The sequence below is a fragment of the Pygoscelis adeliae genome, unplaced genomic scaffold (genome assembly GCF_000699105.1).
Source record: "Pygoscelis adeliae isolate BGI_AS28 unplaced genomic scaffold, ASM69910v1 Scaffold148, whole genome shotgun sequence".
NCBI lineage: Eukaryota > Metazoa > Chordata > Aves > Sphenisciformes > Spheniscidae > Pygoscelis > Pygoscelis adeliae.
In genome coordinates, this window is record NW_008825258.1 from 1,414,723 (window position 1) to 1,422,251 (window position 7,529).

The window sequence follows — 7,529 nt, forward strand, 5'->3', positions numbered from 1 at the left end:
CAAAAAACCAAAACCAAACAGCCAAATCAATCTACTGCAATTAGCAGGGTACAACAGACGGTATGTGCCCAACCCAGCAAAATACTAGCCGTGCATGCACTGAAGGGCCGTTACTAGTAACCGCCCTGGGATTTCCAAAGGAGCCCAGCTAAGGCAGCAGCTTGGGTCGTGCCGACATGCAAGGTGCTCACTGGGCATCTCGCTCCAGCCTTCTGCACACACTTGTTTTTTGCTAGCGTTCAGGTCTTCTTTACTGATGGGACAGAAACTTGTGGTTGCACACAGGTGGCACCGCTCTGCTCTACCGGGTCACCCGGGGAGAAATCCCTGCCTCGCTGAAGGCTCAGTGCACTTCGAGGACTTAATTCTCCACCTCAAAATCTTGCCCGCTCCTGGTTTTCCCTGAATACCTGTTCACAGGTAACAAATCTCCCATGAAAAGGAAAGCCACATTTTTCAGAACAGCCACATTTGAGCGGCCGAGCAAGGGGTACACGGCTGGTCTTCAGAGGAGCTCAGCAACCCGGTCAGCTGAAATATGGCATTGCGGGTGCTCAGGTCGGCCGAGAGATGCAACATGGTAAAGCACCGTGCCAATGATCATTTTTGCTGATTTATGCCACAGAGAGGGGCCTTAGGGGTTTCTTCTCCAACTTCCCTTTCATTTCTTGTATCACTGGAAACAAAAAAATATCCGCTTCTCCTTAACATAATTTATTGGGCAAATACTGAAATTGGAGAACTGCTGGTTAACTCCTCATTCTTTCTCCTATTCAACCCAGTGCCTCATTGACTACAAGAAGGAGAAACCTCTTCCTTTTGTGCAAAAGGAGTCCAAAGACACGTCCCTTAGTAAGCTCTGGTTGTTTCTGCACCTCCGAAGCCAAGGGGAAGCTTTTCCATTGATCAGAGCAGCATCAGGCCCATTCTCATTTGCAACACTGATCTGCTCTCAGATACAACTAAAAGACAAAAGTGTTAATAAGAACAACTGCTCAGAGATGCTGTCTTTAAAGAAAATATTGATGCTTATACAACTTTGGCAGCCAGCAGATGTCAATCTTAATTTTTTTCCTTCTTATTTTAAATATTTCCCTGGTTAAGTTACTATACATCAGAATATTCTGCTAAGATAGCTGGAGCACTGACAGTTACATGAAACGTATACGATATACTTATCAAACATTTCATCCAACATCATGTAAAGCTCATACATATTTATAGTTTTCATGCAAAATGTTATGCAACAACAATGTTATTTTGTGCTGACGTTGATATTTGAAAATGTTGCATATGTCAGACATTGCTAGACAAAAAAATGTGGACATTTTGAAATAAATGCTACCTCTAAATCTCTAAAACCTACCACATCGCGCTAGGTATTTTGTATAAAGCTGCACATGAGAACTAGCTTTCTACTACTACACAAGCAACTGCTAGACTAGAAAACCACTGAATAAAAGGAAGGAAGACTATTACAGTACTTGGCGGCTGTTTGGCCATGCCTTTGAGCATATGATTTATCGTGTTAGTCTGCGTTTGAGGAGATGGTGGTGGCCTAGCCGGTGGCTTAGGCTTGGACGGACGGGCTGCTTGTGCATGACGGAGAGAGACGCCAAAAGTAAAGAGACAAATGACTTAATAAACAGTGACAAAAAGATGGAAACTTCGAAAGGAACATAAGCAGAAACGATCAAATACAAATGGAATAAGCTGCTAGGTTTTTGCTTATCGGTACTTGAAGTATTACACAGTAATGACACCATCTGACAACACATATTCTAGAAGTCAGCAGATTTGAACATCCTACGGTACAGTGCAATCAGAAAGTTAAAAATTCAATACAAGTATGAAACTGCACTTCATGCAGCCACGTGAGGAAACTGAAATAGGGTAATTCAGTTAAAACTCTGGAATTCAGAAAAGGTGAACTAAAAAGGATGACTTTAAGCCAGCACCCCAGTGCTTAGGTACATTTAGCAATAGAATAATGAGCCACAGGAATTAATTGCTTTGCAAATATCAATTACACATTTTAGAATTAAACGTCACTGTTGGTTAAAGGGAGCTATAAAATATTCTTGTGCAATTTAAACATGTAAAAAAATCTGTCACTTAAAAATGTGTGGTTCCTGATCGTTTCCAGCTCATTTAATTATTTTCAACTTGGAATTCTAGTGGCTTTTATATTCTGGGTTGAATCATATATAAAAACTTGCCAGCTCTATCAAATATGTTACTTGCTATTCCAAATGTTAGAATACTGCAATCAGGACTTGACCCATCTGTCATATAGTTTACAATATCAGCATAGGAAAAATTCAAAGAAAATAGCCTTTCCTTTTACATACACTCAGAGAATAAATTATATACTGTGAATACATTAACACAATAGTTTCTATTCCATATAATAACAGTTTTTAGCAGCATTGTGACTATTTTTAATAATGCCATTTGCAAGGAATCTGGCATATTTATCTGGACATTCTATTGCCAAAAGTCCTTGCCATTTTGCTTGCATTTTCCAGTGGGGAAAAAAAAAAAGGGTTGGCTTGTGCAAAGTAGATTTCTGATTGCTTTTAATTCTCACAGAATTGTAACACTTATCAAAGTATAATAAAGAATATTCGAGTAAAGCATTAGTTAGAGAGTATGAGTTAGGTTGGTTCCCCTCTCCATACACGGAGATAGATATACGTATGTACATAAACACACATACAATGCGCACGGGCACGCGCGCACACACACACACACACACACGTATTTTTAGCCTTTTAAGCTGTGTAATGATTTAATTCAGACTCTCAGATTCATGCTACTGGTTTCTGGCTTTTTTTGTTGTTGTGTTCTGATAACAGGAAAAGCAAGTCTATTCGCTCATCCCTGGAGTCATCCTGATCCTTGTTCAGTGTTTTCCAAGGGTGGCTTTGTCCCCAGAAACAGACCTCTCAGCCTCAAGTGACAAAAATAACGGCTTTTTGGGCATTGGCCTAATGACTTTCACTCTAATTTAAAACATAAGCAAGAATTCAATTTGGCTACTCACTGATGGCTCCTGAGCTCAATATGTAGATGTAGGATGAATATGTTACTGCCCAGCACTATGGAGAGCAGTTTGTGCCAAGGTCCCCGTGTGGGAAGGGACCGTGGGGAGAGGGGACCGCACATCTCTTCCCACCCGCATCTGGCAACTGCGTGGTGGGAACCCCTTGCCACCCAGGGGAGTCTGTCAGGCTCCAAAGTTGGGAGAGTCAAAGAGAGAGAGATCTTCCTAAGAGCATCAAAGCCAGGGGAAAATCGCATCCCAGAATCGCATCCCACTGCGCCTCTTGGCACTGCGACCCTCAAGCACCCTTAAATATGAGTCCAGGCCTTGCATCACCACCAGCTACCCACTGAAAAACAGATTTCAGACTTCACGGACATCCAGACCCCATAGCATCGAATGGGCCTGACTTGTGCAAATGTTTTCTGTCCTAGAGAAAAGTCATTACCAGAGAAGGAAGAGGAGGAAGAGGCAAGAGATGCAGCAGCACCGGGACTTCACAAATCGCTAGTGCAGCGTGTACAAAACAGCTTGGAGGAGGCTCCTGCTGTGCAGTTGCCAGCACAGTGCCCCGGGGTGGCTTTCACTTCTCTGGGAGGCCTGCGAGAGATCCACCCCCCAGCGCCTTAGCCCTGCTCCTGGCATCTCCCTGCCACCACCGGCTCTTGAAAACAAGCTTCCACAAGGGATTACAGCAAGTTAAGCAACAAATTCTTGATGTAATTCTCATCTGGCCCAATCTGCACAAATATTCAGCTCTTTTGTTCATTTAAATTTTTCAGACCCAAAACCAGGGCTCGTTCATTTAAATTTTTCAGATCCAAAGCCAGGGCTCTTGCACGATGGCTGCAAAACCACCTGGAGCTGAAGGAGAGGAGAGGAGAGGAAGAGCTCTCTCCCTTTCTTGGGGCACTGAACACCTCATGAGCCCCGACCCACACTTTTCTTTGTTGCCTTTTTATTGCAAGAAAATTTAGAAGATTAAGGTCTGGTAAGAAAAGTGATTAATATAATCCATAAATTTAAATACAAATGGGGCCGTGACTGCAACGCCCTGTGAGACGCGGGAGTTCACGTGCTTCTCTGGGTCCAGGTCTCGGAGATGATACGTGAGGTCCCTTTCACGGGGTGTCTCGGCTCCTGCTCAGAGCGAGGGAGATGCATAATGCTGGATGGGTTTTACGGCACTTGCCAGCGATCAGCTGCAGCGTATGATGTGGCAGGTTTTGTTTCACTTTGGCTTTTCTTTCTTGCCTGTCCTTTTTCTTTCTAATCCCTCGCCACAGCCAGTTTAGCATCAGAAATGCTCTTGTTATTTGTTGCTCAGGTGTGTCAAATGGATAACATTTAAACACCTCTATCACTGAAATCAGAGGCAGGAGCAGCTTCTTCCTTACTAACAACCTGACAAAGTGCTTGCTCGGACAAACTTCTGCCAAAGGTTTTTATGCTTTTGCATGATACTTGCAAATAGAATACTTGCAGAAACTCAAATTACTTGGCAAATTCTGGGGTTGTGCTTGCAATAAGCTTCAGCCTGCAATGAGTCTAACAGGTATATTAAAAAATCTGTGCTGCTTTGGGTATGTATATTGTATACAATTTAGTGTGTGTGACTCTTTACGGACTGGAAGATTTTCAAACTACATATTTCTAACTCAGCGTCATGATTTCTGCTAGGTGGGCTACTAACACATCAGCAACAGTGAGAATTACATTTGCAATAAGAGAAGAGTATTGTTGACTTTTCATATTTTTTAAAAGCATAGCTACTGACTCAATGGTTTCCTTGTAATAATTAAAAATATATGACCCATGCCAAAGGCTTTGGTATGTAAGTGTTATTATGTGTGCGTTCATTTGCAAGCCAATCATGAAAACAATAAAAAAGAGCTGCTGTTCTCAAGATAACTATAAAGAATAATGGACTTAGCCTGAGGACGAGGCGAAGCAGCCTTTTATTATATTCGTGAAATGAATTTGCATGTATCTGAAAGGGACTTCAGTGATGATATAGTTTTTCCTTTCAAAATAAGATGTGTTATCTGAAAAGTAAAAAAAATCATAGAAATGTTTTTTTTTTCAACTCCGAAAGAGGCTCTAATTCAGCTCTCAAAACTCAACATACTGAAAAGAGAAGCGACCTCCTGACTTTCTGATGACTATTCAGCCTAGTGAGGAATTTTTGCATATCTGAATTATAGCTCATGCCTCAGGCAGCAAGTTGCTCTGCAGTTGGTAAGAGGCTTGTAGAAGGATAATGGCACAATGCAGATCTTTGTGATTTCTGAAGCTCTTGTAATAACTTTTATACTGATTTAAACACTGCCTTTGAAAGGGCAAGAGGAAATCTCGAAAGCTGCATAACGATTCTTCGTTAAACACAACTGAATGCCATTTCAAGGAATGAAACAAATAAAGCAGCAGTTCAGCAGCACACAAATACAGGTTGTAGTCATGCCTGAGTTGAAGTGCATGATTTATTAACGACTTCAGCCTCCGCTCCCGCATACAGAGACTGATGTTTTCATACATTTTGCATCCATACTTATTTGGGGAATGTAATTTTATTTTTTTTTAAGCTTTGTGGTTTATCACAAATGCTGGGAGTGACTGCCTAGCAGCGGCTGGGCCGACAAATCACACAGGACCTCTCCTTGTCTCAGACCAGGTTAATTAACAGGCAGCTCAGCCCCTAGTGCTTCAGGGCACTTGCTAAGAGTTACGGATATGTGCACAGAGCTTCCCAGGCTGAGATCCAGAAATAGGGAAGGCAAGTGACGTAAAGTGAGCATGGGGACTGTGACAAGGGCCAGTACGAATGCCTTGAAAAATGCCACTGCTTCTTCACAACCTGTTGTATCGCTCTAGTCAAAAACCGACCTCTTCTGCACCCGTTTCCTTGGCTGAGGACACTTTCCACGCCTGCTGGGGCGAGCACTACGTGCAAGATGCTCCACGGCCGGTGCCAGCTGAGGCTGACGCAGCCGAAGCCGCCGCGCTCGTCCCCTCTCCTGCGGTTACACCCGCATCCTCAGCCTGACACAGGCACCTGAGAGATATCTGCCTCTGCACGGGCACCGTGGCTACCACTCGCTGCTCTGTGGGCAGCACTGACCCCTGCACTGACCGGGTTTCAGCTTTGCACCCACCCCGGCACCACTACCGGGTGCGTTTTTGAGGGAAGTCAGGCTTCCCTGCCAGCCTGGCTGGGAGGGACAGATCTGGGGAGGATGGTGCACGCCAGCGATGCAGCATGGTGAGCTGCTGCGCCTCTGGAGCCCTGCTTCCCTGGACAGTGGCTGGGGAGGCTGTGGGACAAGCAAAAACCTGGCATTTTTGGATAGCCCAAGAGTAGCTGATTTCCCTTGGTGACACAGCAATAGGACTTCAGTGGGTCCATCTGCTCTCCAGTTACTTTCTGCTTGCAGTCCGTGCCCAATTGCTCTGCTGCCCTGGCACCAAGCAGCGAGGGGAGAGGTGCCTCCATTCCCACGTCTCCTTCACTTCTCATCTCTGTGCATCAACTCAGCAGTACCACAAGAAGCCTCTCTTTACAGAGACCAAAACCAAATCACAATATGAGAAATACTCGGTCTGAAAACTAAAAAAAAAAGTCTTATATTAAACATAATCAGTTGTCAAACTGACAACTATCACCTTGGCTGGCACCATCTCTAAAGCTGCCTGTACCCAACTCCAGCAGTGCAAAGTGTCACTTGTGTTCCTGGGATCCCTCAGTGCCACGGCACTCCAACACAGTGCAGCACGTTTCACAAATCCTGTGCTTAAGGGATGGAGAAGTTATTCTTTTCTAAAGGAATGATGGATTCCCTACTTATATAAATAAGCAGATCAACACTTATTAAAAGGTTGCACTTATTAATCTGAGTGTTAGTAGTTTTGTCTGATTAATAACTAAAGCAAGTAATTCATCTTTAATTGTTTTAGCATAGTGTTCTGTTTAATGTTCTCTTTCAAATCAATATTTTTAAAGCAAGGCAAGACACTACACACTTTTCAGGAGAAAGGATATCAAAGGGCGACATTTGTGTGTTTAAGAAGTTGATGTTTTCAGTATCTTATTTTTATTCTTGCTTCTGGCAAAATAAATAAAAAGTCAGGCCAAAACCCAGTCACTTTTGACTCCACTTAAGCTGAGGAACTGGTTTCAAGTTGTGTCCTGCTGACCTTGCCCGAAAATTTTTCATTTAAGACAACGGGAGATTTGTGGGCACAAAGCAGCAGAGTAGCAACTCTCTGCGTCCTTTCACTTGCTCCAAGCATCGAGAAGAAGCAGCTTTATTTTTAAACGAGCTGGGCCATAGAAATGTCCTTCTGAATTTCTAAACTGTAAGCACGTGACGAGCCGCTGCCAGCAAGCACGATGCTCAGCGCATTTATTGTGCTCAATGCACAACAGCCTGCGCTCACTTTAATCTGCCGTAGTTACCAGTAATAGCTGGGATTGTTCTATTTGCTA

The 7,529-nt window shown here is 43.5% G+C and overlaps 1 protein-coding gene across 1 annotated transcript in view; it reads right to left on the reverse strand.

The window, feature by feature from the left end:
* The window catches only part of CADPS (Ca++-dependent secretion activator), a 193,446-nt gene that overhangs the window by 58,982 nt on the left and 126,935 nt on the right, over positions 1–7,529 (reverse strand). The window lies entirely within an intron of this gene.